Source organism: Sander lucioperca, chromosome 3 (assembly GCF_008315115.2).
Source record: "Sander lucioperca isolate FBNREF2018 chromosome 3, SLUC_FBN_1.2, whole genome shotgun sequence".
NCBI lineage: Eukaryota > Metazoa > Chordata > Actinopteri > Perciformes > Percidae > Sander > Sander lucioperca.
This window is the reverse complement of record NC_050175.1, coordinates 38,970,892-38,985,891: the sequence shown is the minus strand read 5'-3', so window position 1 is coordinate 38,985,891 and position 15,000 is coordinate 38,970,892. Positions and strand designations below refer to the sequence as shown.

Below are 15,000 nucleotides of genomic sequence, written 5' to 3'. Positions count from 1 at the left end.
TTCCATCCTTCCCTCCTTATAAACTTACTTAAAAACTTGCATCAAGTTTAGAGCTGCAAACTAGAGGGCTCCTTCCTCCCCCTCTCTCCCTCTCCTCTCTCCCTCATCCTCGGCTCCTTCCTCCCCTCTCTCCCTCTCCTCTCTCCCTCATCCTCGGCTCCTTCCTCCCCCTCTCTCCCTCATCCTCTGCTCCTTCCTCCCCCTCTCTCCCTCTCCTCTCTCCCTCATCCTCGGCTCCTTCCTCCCCCTCTCTCCCTCTCCTCTCTCCCTCATCCTCAGCTCCTTCCTCCCCCTCTCTCCCTCTCCTCTCTCCCTCATCCTCGGCTCCTTCCTCCCCCTCTCTCCCTCATCCTCGGCTCCTTCCTCCCCCTCTCTCCCTCATCCTCTGCTCCTTCCTCCCCCTCTCTCCCTCTCCTCTCTCCCTCATCCTCGGCTCCTTCCTCCCCCTCTCTCCCTCATCCTCTGCTCCTTCCTCCCCCTCTCTCCCTCTCCTCTCTCCCTCATCCTCGGCTCCTTCCTCCCCCTCTCTCCCTCTCCTCTCTCCCTCATCCTTGGCTCCTTCCTCCCCCTCTTTAACCTATTAACCTATAAAATGACGTGTTTTCTCATGCAGGACGGGAGAAGACATAACATCAATGCATCTCTATTATTGTGCGGGTATAAATTCTCAGAGTTTTGCGGGTGCGGGCGGGAGTGTAACACACACGTTGCGGGTGCGGGCGGTAATGGTCAGAAATTCGCCGGGAGCGGGATGAAGAAAACAGTCCCGCGCAGGGCTCTACTGCAAAGACTCATCGTTTAGTCGTCGACTGTTAAATTAATCTCCAACTATTTTGATAATCCGTTAATCAGTTTGAGTCAATTTTGATGAAAAAACCATGAAATTTCTCTGATGTCAGCTTGTTAAATGTGAATCTGTTCTAGTTTCTTCTCTCCTCTGTGACAGTAAACTGAATATCTTTGAGTTGAGGACAAAACGACATGTGAGGACGTCATCTTGGGCTTTTTGGGAAACACTGATCCACATTTTTCACCATGTTCTGACATTTTAGAGACAACGACAGCTAATCTATTCATCCAGGAAATAATCCACAGATACAGACTGATCTCATGAAGTGGCGTTTGTATGACACGCCAATTTGTATGCCATTATTGGCGTGTTATCAAGACGCATACTCGCTTTTCGATTGCGTGTGAATTGACGCCGTAGCGAGTAGTATGAAAGGGCGAAAATCCGCGTAGGGAGGTTGGTCGGGGTGGAGGATGGGTCAAACACAGGACTTTCACCCAGGAGACCGGGGATCGTTTCCTGAAGTCAACCGTCGCTTTCTTCTTTTCCTAAACCCAACCCGTCCGCTGTATACGGCGCTCAAAATGCGTGCAGATAACACGCCCCTTGGTTTTAGAAAAGTGGCGTGTATGTTTACATCCGCTGTATACAGCGTAGACATACACGCGGACAGCTCAAAATGCGTACAGATAACACGCCACTTGGCTTAAGAAAGTGGGCGTGTATTAGGGATGTCCAGATCCGATCACGTGATCGGACTCAGACTCGATCGGAATCGGACGTTACCTCCCGATCAGGACTCGGATATATATATATATATATATATATATATATATATATATATTCTCATTATTTTTTAACACATCTATAGTTATGCGGTGGCACAGACTTAGACCCTTTTACGGTGGCCCTGAAGTACAAATCACAACAGCAATTAGAAAAACGCAACAACAAATCATAAAACACAACGGCAAATAGGAAAACACGACAGCAAATAGGAAAACACGACAGCAAATAGGAAAACAAAACGGACGGACAGTGTGTCTGTCCAATCAGGAGGGTCCGTCCTCTGCTAGATAGGCCCTACCTTTTCTGGTAGAAGTTAATGCCGTTGTGTTTTGTGATTTGTTGAAGTGTTTTAATGTTTGCTGTCGTGTTTTCATATTTGCTGTCGTGTTTTCCTATTTGCCGTTGTGTTTTATGATTTGTTGTTGCGTTTTTCTTATTGCTGTTGTGATTTGCACTTCAGGGCCACCGTACCCTTTTGACTCCACGCAGAAACAGCAACGCGTGCGGCATGACATCACTTTGTTGCAGAGACGCTATTGGTTAAATGCCGGCAAAGTAGAACACGGAAGCAGCTTGAAGCGGAAAGCGCGAGTATGTCTGCGGTAGGGCTTTGACTCCGAACTTCGATATTCGAATATAATTCGAATATTAAAAAAAAATATTGATATTCGAATGAATATTAGGCAGCCCTTAATATTCGAATTTCGAACCTGTTATGGGCATTATTTTTTTGTAAATGTGTTTGCTTGTAAACCTTGTTTTCAATTCAGATTCCGAGGGTTTTTCACGCATTTGAAAATGTAACTACACGTCGCGGCGACGCACGGCGCTCGGCCGCGGCTTGGTAGCGCATTTCCCCCCCCGACTCATTTCCTGGTTCTCCTTCTCCGTAAACATCATGAGATCAAGGAGAGGGTTAACTTCTCCTGCTCCGGATGTCTCACCGTGGTCAGAAAGAACAGGGGAGACACTTTGTTTCTCTCACTAAGATTATAGAGTCTGCCTGCACGATCCGTTCTGCACATGCGCAAAATGTGCAACGAGGATTTACGACACTGCACGATCTGTTCCACGCTTCTGGTCGACAGCCAAGCTAACGTTAGTTTAGCTAACAGCTAATTCGCTAACCGTTAGCTGATTGTAGCAGTCTGCCGTTAGCCTCCACAGCCAAGCTAACGTTAGTTTAGCTAACGGCTCATTCGGCTAACCGCTAGCTGATTGTAGCGGTCTGCCGTTAGCCTCCACAGGCAAGCTAACGTTAGTTTGGCTAACAGATAATTCGGCTAACTGCTAGCTGAGACAGCATGTAATAACTTTAAAAGCCCCTCAAAATAAAACGTGAAAATAACCGTTAACATATATAACAGCTGTTACGTCAGCTGTACTTTACTTGTGCTCATTTAAAATACAATCACTCAATACTTGTCTTTATTGTTATTACTGTGAAGTCTTAATTTAGCTGTAGCTGCTTTTCCCATTACGTTTGAGTTAACGTTATTTTAGACTGAATCTAGCTGTCAGCTAGCGGTTAGCCGAATTAGCTGTTAGCTAAACTAACGTTAGCTTCCCGGTGGAGGCTAGCCATAGGCTAGCGTGGAACAGATCGTGCAGGTCGTATCCTCGGTAAAACAGTATTATCTTGCGCATGTGCAGAACGGATCGTGCAGGCAGAACGGATCGTGTACCGACAGAGTTGCTACTCGCTCTGAAGCTACCGGTAATCACCGTCACTCTCTCACAACACACACTCCACACACACACCCACACACACACACAGCTCGACGCACACACCAGCGCAAAAGTATAAACATCAGACCACTTACGTAGGCTACGGTGAAATATCCGACCTTCCTGTTGAAAGCATATTGTTTGTGTTTAATCCAGGGTCTGACTTTTAATTTAATAAAAAACCAGTGGTGGCAGTGTGTTCTTCTTCTAACATCATCATTGCACGCCTACTGACTGATACACTGCCCCCTGGTGGACAGAACATATACGAAGTTTGATACCAATATAAGCCTTACTGAAGGCATTTAATGGTCAAAATATTATTAATAAATATTCGAATATATTCAAATATTAATATTCATAAACAAACGAACTTCGAATATGATTTTTGGGCAAAAGTCAAAGCCCTAGTCTGCGGTCTGGAGGTATTATAAAGTTGAATTATTATAGAAGTATCGGATCGGGACTCGTTATCGGTAGATACTCAAAATCAAATGACTTGGACTCGAGGGCAAAAAAACCTGATCGGGACATCCCTAGCGTGTATGTTTACGTGAAGTCATGTTGGATTAATGGACACTGAAAATCATCGTTAGTTGCAGGTCCAGTGAACAGCCAACGTTCCTATGTTCAGTGTCTGTGGCGGTTATTTTGTCAGCTTTGTGTTGATCCTCCGGCTGAAGAGAAAGTAGAGAAAGGCAGCTGGAGGAAGTGTCTGATAGCGAGTCAGATTACACAGATGGAGCAGAGAGTAATCCAACACTCGGCTGTGCTACCAAACTTCATATAATGTTAACTCCATCTGGCCTTTATGCATAACTATAAAAACAGAAGGAAGAAGTGGTTTTTTAAAGGCCTGTTGTCCAATTTGACCCATTTTCAACAAGTTTCTGTATCAGAAATTTAGGTTTCTTTCAACCAAATTGTCAAAAGTTATAACGTGGATGGTTCCGTACGACGCTCTTCACAAGTAAAACAAATGATCAGTTCACTACTTTCATTGAATTTGGGTGTTTTATTCAATTTTATGGCAAGCAAAAAAAGTGACAAAGATGTCGGAAAAACAAGAACGACAAGCGCAGAAAGAATCAAACAACAACATCGGCGAAGGTTTCAAAAACGTCGAGAGAAAAAAAAGCTTAAAGCAGCCATATTATGCTCATTTCCAGGTTCATAATTGTATTTTAAGGTTGTACCAGAATAGGTTTACATGGTTTAATTTTCTAAAAACACCATATTGTTGTTGTACTGCACCGCTCTCTCTCACTGCTGCAGATCCTCTTTTCAGCTGGTCTCTGTTTTAGCTACAGAGTGAGACCTCTTTTCTTCTTCTTCTTCTGGACTATCTTTGATTGCACTCGCACATGCCCAGTAGCTCAGATGTAGATCATGTCAGCTAGCTAGCTCCATAGACAGTAAAAGAAAGGCTGTTTCTACAACTTCAGTCAGTTACAAGGCAGGATTAGCTGGGAGACTTCTAAATGAGGGCGCACATGGAAGTAGTTCTTTTGTAGATTATGGTGAACTTGTGTGTGTTGTAGCAGTGCTTTGCTATTGAGAACGAGGTAGCATGCTAGCGTTAGCATTAGCGTTAGCATTAGCGTTAGCATGCTAACGCTACGAGCTAATGGTTGCGGTTAGCCTGCTCGTTTCGGCTTGTGACGTCACAAGCCGTGCCGATTTTGAACAGCTCACCCAGAGACTGAAGGCAGGACACATTCAGAAACTGTATCTCACTCTAAACAGCATGGATGGATTTATTTCAAAGTTTGTATGTGTGTGGAAGCACCAGAGACACAAAATAACTCCCCAAATCCCAGAAAAAGTGTTTTTTTCATAATATGGGCACTTTAAAAAAACCTCGGGAAAAGTTACAAAAGTGACGGTCGGCCGTCTGGTTGGTGTGTAAGCACCTTCAGAAGGACAGAACCAACAGGAGCAGTTAACGATGAAACAACTCCTGAACTAAACGATTAATCAGAGGTTGATGACTTCACACGCCTCTGTGATGAACGGCTTCAGTTAAACACCAGATGCCTGTGTGACAGCAGGGACACGAGTCTCTCTCAGGAGGCCGGTTTGGATGTTTTAACGAGACGTAATCAACTGTGAAAACGGCCTCGTCACTGCTGACTCCTGGCTCTGTGTTCACGTCTGTAAAGCCATTGTGTCAACGGTGCGAGCGCCTGAGCCAACAGCGTCCATCCACACAGGCTCCAGTCATACGGCCTGCTGGTTTTCACCAGATTACACTACCAAAACAAAGTCTTCCCGCCCAATTCTGCCTGCGTATTTTGACATGATGGCTCGACGAGTTGTATCAAGAGTTTATTTACTCCAGCACGACCGAAAGTGCAGAACAACTTGTAGAAATCCCTTCGTTGTTTTGTCATTTCTGTGTGAGATGAAGAGCGTTTTAAGTCCTGCTTCTGGAGAGTTTTGGGGTGGTTTTCCATAGATTGCATGTGGTGTTGGGGTTGGGGTTGGGGTAGCCTGATGGTCTATTAACCCTTGTGTTGTCTTCCCATCGAGCATGCAACTTTCTTTTTTTTTCTGGGTCAAAATTTCAAATTATACATTTTTTTGGTGACATTTTTGTCACTTTTTTTTAAAAAAAAGTCACTTTTTCCCGATTTTTTTGTCACTTTTTTGTCACTTTTTTGTTCCAATTTTTTGTCATAAATTTCCAATGTTATTGTCGATGCTTTTGTCAATTTCTTTTTGACATTTTTTCTTTTTTTTTTCAACATTTTGTTATCACTTTTTTTCAACGTTCTGATCTTTTTTTTTTTTTTTTTATTTCAAACGCTATAAAATTGAATAACACACCCAAATTCAATGAAAGCAGAGAACTGATCATATATGTTTTTGGACAACTTGGTTGTAAGAAATCCAAATTTTTGAAATTGGGTCAAATTTGACCCCGAAGACAACAGTTTGAGTCATTTTTTATGAAAACACAAGTGAAAATTCTCTGACGTCAGCTTGTTAAGTAAGGGATAATCACCGAGAGGCAGGGCAGTATGATATGCCCGACTTGTGGACGGCTTACTGTCAGTAAGTCTGTCAGATCTCGTTAACGGAGACCCTGGGCCTTGTCTTTCTCTTTTGTCATTCCGTCGTCCTCGTCGCTCTTTAACCAGTCCTCAAATGCCTTCCCTCCTCCAAATATATTAAAATTGACAATGAATCCGTCCATTTTTCACTGTACATTCATCACTGTAATGTTTAGAACTACGGCGAATAACGTTAGCTCAGCTGTAGCTAACGTTAATTAGTTTCTATAGCAACCACACAAGGCTGCGTCTGATCAATAAAGTTAGTTTAATAACGTAGTTGCTACGTTGTATCTCGCTTGCCAAACTACGTATCGACTGACCCTCCTGTAGATTTCTGACACATTTTAGAAACTTTTTTTAAACAAGATTTATTTTTACAATGGACCTCATGTTTGAGATTTCTGTGATTAAAAAAAAAAATACAAGCGGCGTCTTGATGTACTATTTGATGACGCTGTGCTCAGCCAGCGGGCAACCTGCCGGGTTAATGCCCTCCTCCCAGCCAATCAGAATCAAGCATGCTTAAACGAAGTAGAATAAATGTGAATATTGTTCTAGTTTCTTCTCTCCTCTGACAGTTTTTTACAAAACAATGCATGTAACCGTTAGTTGCAGCTCTCAATCAATGGAGTTTTTACATTTGAAAAACGTCCCTCAAGATCCATCGGGCCGCAGATCACAGAAGTAAACTCGGAGACCTTTTTGCCGTAGGCGGCAGGTGAACAACTCCCATTGAACTGAATATGCGCCATTTTGGGATCCAGTTATTGTTATATATCCATGGCTGAACATCAGTCTGTTATTGTCACTGTGAGCATGCTGTCACCAGCATTTAGCTCAAAGCTACGCTGTGCTAAAGAGCCGACAGTGTGGCTGCAGACTTGAGTCTTGTTGAGCTGTCGGTCCCGCATTACTTCCTGTTTTGTGCCAGTATCTGTTCTATATATCTGTGTTTGTTCCTACACGTCAGATTTTTTACTTTAAAATGTGTACAGCTGCTTAAAGACAACTTTACAACTAGCTTTGCTGCCCTGTAAAGCTCAGTTTATGTACAAGATGTCAGTTTTGATCTTGATTAGGACTCTGTTTGCTCTCTCAGACTCAGCTTAGACTCTACAGAGGTGGTCCTGACCTGCAACACACACACACACACACACACACACACACACACACACACCTCTCCCCTCTGTGGTTCTGTTGTCCCAACCAAACACTTGCAGCATTATACCACGCAGCAGAAAAGAGCTGTTGTTTTCAGGCACGGTGACTATGCCTCTGTTTTCATTTCACACACACACACACACACACAGACACATACACACACACACACACACACACACACACACTCTGAGGATGTGGTTGCAGGCTTCTGTTTTTATTCAGCCACACGTACACACGGAGAGAGTCGAGGGAAATGACTTAATCACTCATGATTCTGGATGTAAGCAGGGCAGTGTTGAGCTGAGGTGTGTGTGTGTGTGTGTGTGTGTGTGTGTGTGTGTGTGTGTGTGTGTGTGTGTGTGTGTGTGTGTGTGTGTGTAGTGGGGTCAGGACTACACAGGTAGCAATTAGAAAACGAGTGATTTGTGCTTTGTCCCCTGCAGACTGGTCTCCTGTTGTGTCCCATGAATATATGCTTGTCCACTCTCTCCTGTCTGTAAACACATCACAGTAATCAGATACACACACACACACACACACACACACACACTCACACACACACACACACACACACACACACACACACACACACACACCACTCTCTCCTGTCTGTAAACACATCACAGTAATCAGCACCAATTATCTGCCACACACACTTCTTTCTTCCACACAAGACCTGACTTTTTAACAAAGCTGAGGCGTGTTTTCCAGGTCAGAGTGATCAGTCTGTTCAACCAGTAACCAGTCCAGTGTTAGGCACAGTTTGCCTCCCCCCTCATCCCAGAGGTGTTGGCAGGGGTCGAGGTTCTCACCAGGGGCGGAGCCAGACGTTGGAAACATTCGGGGCTCAGCCCAAACCTAGGCGGCATGCTCCATTACTGTCCGTCCACACCGCCGCCGACTTGAGCTGTAAAGAAGCTCTGGCCGCCCGGTCGAGGACGCTGGTCAGAAAGTGCGGGGAAGCTGTTTGAGGCTTTGGCCGCTCTGACGTAGCAGCATTCTATGTTCATCATGGAAAAAGATCAAGCAGCCACTGCACGGCCAATACACTGACACTAGAAACCTTTTATAAATGACATATATAATGACAGAATGTGTATTGGTTGTTGGTCGCAGCGGTGTCTGTTAGCAGTTAGCTCGCTCGTTAGCCGCTGAACCGCAGCAGCGTGCAGGCAGAGCGAGCAGCCGCCAGCTGTTGATCCGTGCAGGACTTCACCGTGAGCGGACTGTTTAGAGACCATGTGACCGGCAGGTAACGTTAACTGGTCCCTATACGCAAATATCATAAATGATAGGGAACCCAGCAACGGCCATGATGAGCTTCTCCTCCTTTTTCTCTGAACTAATGTTTTGGTAGGAACCAAAGTTTACATCGTATGTTTCTCTGGAATCAGCCAGCGTGAAGGACGTCTATATTCTGATTGGTTGCCGCTGCTTGCCGCTGAACCGCGTCATAGCTCATTACCATCGGACAACGTCGGACTGACCGCTAACGTTAGACCTAGCGGCAGTGGGTCAGCGGACCACTAACGTCGGACTGACCGCTAACGTCGGACTGACCGCTAACGTCGGACTGACCGCTAACGTCGGACTGACTGCTAACGTTAGACCCAGTGGCAGTGGGTCAGCGGACCACTAACGTCGGACTGACCGCTAACGTCGGACTGACTGCTAACGTTAGACCCAGCGGCAGTGGGTCAGCAGACCGCTAACGTTGGACTGACCGCTAACGTCGGACTGACCGCTAACGTTAGACCCAGCGGCAGTGGGTAAGCGGACCACTAACGTCGGACTGACCGCTAACGTCGGGCTGACTGCTAACGTTAGACCCAGCGGCAGTGGGTCAGCGGACCACTAACGTTGGACTGACCGCTAACGTCGGACTGACCGCTAACGTCGGGCTGACTGCTAACGTTAGACCCAGCGGCAGTGGGTAAGCGGACCGCTCACGTCGGACTGACCGCTAACGTAGGACTGACTGCTAACGTTAGACCCAGCGGCAGTGGGTCAGCAGACCGCTAACGTCGGACTGACCGCTAACGTTAGACCCAGCGGCAGTGGGTCAGCAGACCGCTAACGTTGGACTGACCGCTAACGTCGGACTGACCGCTAACGTTAGACCCAGCGGCAGTGGGTAAGCGGACCACTAACGTCGGACTGACCGCTAACGTCGGACTGACCGCTAACGTTAGACCCAGCGGCAGTGGGTAAGCGGACCACTAACGTCGGACTGACCGCTAACGTCGGGCTGACTGCTAACGTTAGACCCAGCGGCAGTGGGTCAGCGGACCACTAACTTCGGACTGACCGCTAATGTCGGACTGACCGCTAACGTCGGGCTGACCGCTAACGTCGGGCTGACCGCTAACGTCGGGCTGACTGCTAACGTCGGGCTGACTGCTAACGTTAGACCCAGCGGCAGTGGGTCAGCGGACCACTAACTTCGGACTGACCGCTAACGTCGGACTGACCGCTAACGTCGGGCTGACCGCTAACGTCGGGCTGACTGCTAACGTTAGACCCAGCGGCAGTGGGTAAGCGGACCGCTCACGTCGGACTGACCGCTAACGTAGGACTGACTGCTAACGTTAGACCCAGCGGCAGTGGGTCAGCAGACCGCTAACGTTCGACGGACCGCTAACGTTGGACGGACCGCTAGCTGTTCAGCTCATTCTCTGTAAGCGATGCAGCATAAAAGTACGGCGGAACCAGCAAGCCAGCCAACTGGTGTCAGTTAGCTAACATTAGCTTGCTAACTCCGCCTTAACGTTACCCCGTCGCAACATCGTTTACAGAAAACGAGCCGAATAAAGCTGTCTCTCGTGGCGATAGCAGCGTGCTTTGTGTGGATGAAGCATGAAGTTAATTTGACTCATTTAGCGGCTGGCTCTCTGCCCCGTAACGTTACTACTCCACTGCTCGTTTTTCAGTCAGTTATTGTAAAACCTCAGCTCTGCGACTTGCCGGATTAAATATCAGGTAATAATCAACTGTAAAGTAGCTACACCTTTTAAAGGATCCCTTGGTAAATCAGCCTCTGTCGGGTAGAAAGTGAAATTGTAGAAAGAAAAAAAAAACATTCATACCAACATTTAGTGGCAAAATCCGTTGTTATGTCTACAAAATTATTTTAGATATAAGTTCAAGTCACCACTTGCACCGTGCAACGTATTACTTTGTATTATGAGTCTGGAGATCCTTCTTTCTTGTTGAAGGGGAAATCTATTGTTGGGACACGTTTGTTTCTACTGAATTTTATTAATGTTAATAGTTTGGATGCTTTCAAAGGTTTGTTCAAATTCTGCATTAGCAAAACGCACAAAAAATTATAAAATGATAAATCTTTACCCGGACAAGTGAGTTTTGTGCATGGACAAGTGAAACGTGTCCATGTCCAAAGGACAAGTGCCTCAAAAAGTTAATGTCGAGCCCTGGGTAGGGTTGCTCCAATGATTTCCTGGTCCAGTCAGAGAAACTGAGGGGAAATGACACAAAGTTGAAGTTATTTTAAAAACCGAAAAGATTCTGGGCTTTTGAGAAAACATTCAGTGCTGGACCCCGAGAAGTGACGAAGTGACTGATGGGGAAAAAACAATCTTTGAAATTGGTCCAATATTAAGCGAGACGAAAACAAGCTGCAATGTACCATTAACGGGCAATTCACTTCAGTTTGCATCTCTAAAAGTTCTGTTGTTGCCGCTGACAGACTCAGATTATTATTCTAAGTGTTGGAAGTTATGGAAAGGATCCGTACAGAGATAGACCTTTCTGTTAAAGAGTAAGATCCTTTTAGTTTAACATGAAACAGCCCTGAAAGCCCACCAGACTCAATTTGAAAAAACAGAACTTTCATCATCAACAGAAGGATTTAGTTTTTGTTGGATTGTCGTCACTGCTGTTTCCATTGTGTGGAAGATCAGGAGTCAGCAAATACCTGATTCAACAGCACACAATGGACGGGGATTGTGTGTGTGTGTGTGTGTGTGTGTGTGTGTGTGTGTGTGTGTGTGTGTGTGTGTGTGCACGCTTGTTTTACTATATTCATGGGGTCCAAAAACCGGGGAATACAGTATACTTGTGGGGTCCAAAATGCTGGACCCCACAAGTTTAAAGGTCTGTTTGAGGGTTAAGACTTGGTTTTAGGATTAGGGTTAGAATTAGGTTATGGTTAGGGTGAGGGTAAGGGTTAAGGTTAGGCATTTAGTGGTGATGGTTAAGGTTAGGGTAAGGGGCTAGGGAATGCATTATGTCAATGACGGGTCCCCACAACGATACACACACACAAATTTATGTGTGTGTGCGTGTGTTCTTCCATCCATCCATCCATCTTCGTCCGCTTATCCGGTCTCGGGTCGCGGGGGTAGCAGCTCCAGCAGGGGACCCCAAACATCCCTTTCCCGAGCCACATTAACCAGCTCCGACTGGGGGATCCCAAGGCGTTCCCAGGCCAGGTTGGAGATATAATCCCTCCACCTAGTCCTGGGTCTTCCCCGAGGCCTCCTCCCAGCTGGACGTGCCTGGACCACCTCCCTAGGGAGGCGCCCAGGGGGCATCCTTACCAGACGCCCGAACCACCTCAACTGGCTCCTTTCGACGTGAAGGAGCAGCGGCTCTACTCCGAGCTCCTCACGGATGACTGAGCTTCTCACCCTATCTCTAAGGGAGACGCCAGCCACCCTCCTGAGGAAACCCATTTCGGCCGCTTGTACCCTGGATCTCGTTCTTTCGGTCATGACCCAGCCTTCATGACCATAGGTGAGGGTAGGAACGAAAACTGACCGGTAGATCGAGAGCTTTGCCTTCTGGCTCAGCTCTCTTTTCGTCACAACGGTGCGATAAATTGAATGTAATACCGCACCCGCTGCGCCGATTCTCCGACCAATCTCCCGCTCCATTGTTCCCTCACTCGCGAACAAGACTCCAAGGTACTTGAACTCCTTCACTTGGGGTGTTCTTGTTTAACTATATTCGTGGGGTCCAAAAACCGGGAGTCCAGTATACTTGTGGGGTCCAGACAGCCTTGTGGGGCCAAAATGCTGGACCCCACAAGGTTAAAGGTCTGTTTGAGGGTTAAGACTTGGTTTTAGGATTAGGGTTAGAATTAGGTTATGGTTAGGGTGAGGGTAAGGGTTAAGGTTAGGCATTTAGTTGTGATGGTTAAGGTTAGGGTAAGGGGCTAGGGAATGTATTATGTCAATGACGGGTCCCCACAAAGATACACACACACAAATTTATGTGTGTGTGCGTGTGTTCTTCCATCCATCCATCCATCTTCGTCCGCTTATCCGGTCTCGGGTCGCGGGGGTAGCAGCTCCAGCAGGGGACCCCAAACATCCCTTTCCCGAGCCACATTAACCAGCTCCGACTGGGGGATCCCAAGGCGTTCCCAGGCCAGGTTGGAGATATAATCCCTCCACCTAGTCCTGGGTCTTCCCCGAGGCCTCCTCCCAGCTGGACGTGCCTGGACCACCTCCCTAGGGAGGCGCCCAGGGGGCATCCTTACCAGACGCCCGAACCACCTCAACTGGCTCCTTTCGACGTGAAGGAGCAACGGCTCTACTCCGAGCTCCTCACGGATGACTGAGCTTCTCACCCTATCTCTAAGGGAGATGCCAGCCACCCTCCTGAGGAAACCCATTTCGGGTTTCCTCAGGAAACACAAATGTGTGTTTGTGTGTGTGGGTCTCTGGGGTTTATCATGCCTATAACACAAAGAAAGTTAGGGTTTTGTGTTGTGGTTTGTTCTGTAAGGGATTATTTTTTTCTTTCGTATGTTCCTTTGAAGGATTTTTCCTGTGAAAACCTCACACCGTTTTAAATATCAACCACTAAAGGTTCAGCTGCTTGAATTCACAACATTGCAAATGGATTCCATTGGCCAGCTCTGCAGTGGGTAAAACGTAGCGAAAACATCCATTTAAACTTCTCAAACAGCCTGATACTAAATAGAATAGATAAAATTAGATATTAAATCAAAAACCAACTTGATTTCAACAATCGAAAACAGAAGCAGGATCAGAGATTCCCCCAGTGTTTTTTCTCTCACCACTCCTGCCTACATGCCCACGTCTGAAGCAAAAAACAACAGACGTAGCCTGCAGCCAAAGACACAGGGTAAAGTTAGCTTACTGGCTGGTAGCCTGCAGCTAAAGACACAGGGTAAAGTTAGCTTACTGGCTGGTAGCCTGCAGCTAAAGACACAGACTTAAGTTAGCTTACTGGCTGGTAGCCTGCAGCTAAAGACACAGACTTAAGTTAGCTTACTGGCTGGTAGCCTGCAGCCAAAGACACAGGGTAAAGTTAGCTTGCTGGCTGGTAGCCTGCAGCCAAAGAGACAGGGTAAAGTTAGCTTGCTGGCTGGTAGCCTGCAGCTAAAGACACAGGCTTAAGTTAGCTTACTGGCTGGTAGCCTGCAGCTAAAGACACAGGGTAAAGTTAGCTTACCGGCTGGTAGCATGCAGCTAAAGACACCGGGTTACGTTAGCTTACTGGCTGGTAGCCTGCAGCCAAAGACACAGGGTAAAGTTAGCTTACTGGCTGGTAGCCTGTAGCTAAGGACACAGGCTTAAGTTAGCTTACCGGCTGGTAGCATGCAGCTAAAGACACAGGGTTACGTTAGCTTACTGGCTGGTAGCCTGCAGCTAAAGACACAGGCTTAAGTTAGCTTACTGGCTGGTAGCCTGCAGCTAAAGACACAGGGTAAAGTTAGCTTACCGGCTGGTAGCCTGTAGCTAAGGACACAGGCTTAAGTTAGCTTACTGGCTGGTAGCCTGCAGCTAAAGACACAAGGTGATCTCCTCTGTGACAGGAAACTGAATATCTTTGAGTTGTGGACAAAACAAGACATTTAAGGACGTCATCTTGAGCTTTGGACAACACTGCTCCACATTTTTCAACATTTAACAGATACATTTTTAAATTTTTTATTTAACCTTTATTTAACCAGGAAAAATCCCATTGAGATTAAAAACCTCTTTTTCAAGGGAGTCCTGGCCAAGAAGCAGCAAAAAAGTTATAAACATACAATACGATTACATATACATTATGAAAAACAATTACAAAGGATCGACTCAAGTGCTCTCAATCTGGACTTAAAAGCGTTCAATAAAAGTAATTCAGTCAATTTCCAGTCTTTTTGCAACATGTTCCATGTGTGGGGGGCTGAGTGAACAAAAGTCCTTTTTCCCAGTTCTGTACGGGCAAGTGGAACAGCGAGCAACAAAAGATCATTCGAACGCAAACAGTGAGAGCCAACACTCCTCCGTGAGATTAAATTACAGATGTAGGAAGGCAAAAGACCAAGCATGGCCTTATAAATGAAAGTATACCAGTGACCCAGCCTCCTGGAGGACAAAGAAGGCCGTCCCACTCGGGAATACAGTTCACAGTGATGGGTCAACACCTTGCAATTAGTAATGAACCGCAGAGAAGCGTGATATGCAATATCAATCTTGTGGAGACATTTAGCAGAAG

General features: G+C 46.3%; 1 protein-coding gene across 1 annotated transcript in view; it reads left to right on the top strand.

The window, feature by feature from the left end:
• The window catches only part of LOC116067347 (ankyrin repeat and BTB/POZ domain-containing protein 2-like), a 74,507-nt gene that overhangs the window by 11,122 nt on the left and 48,385 nt on the right, over positions 1-15,000 (top strand). The window lies entirely within an intron of this gene.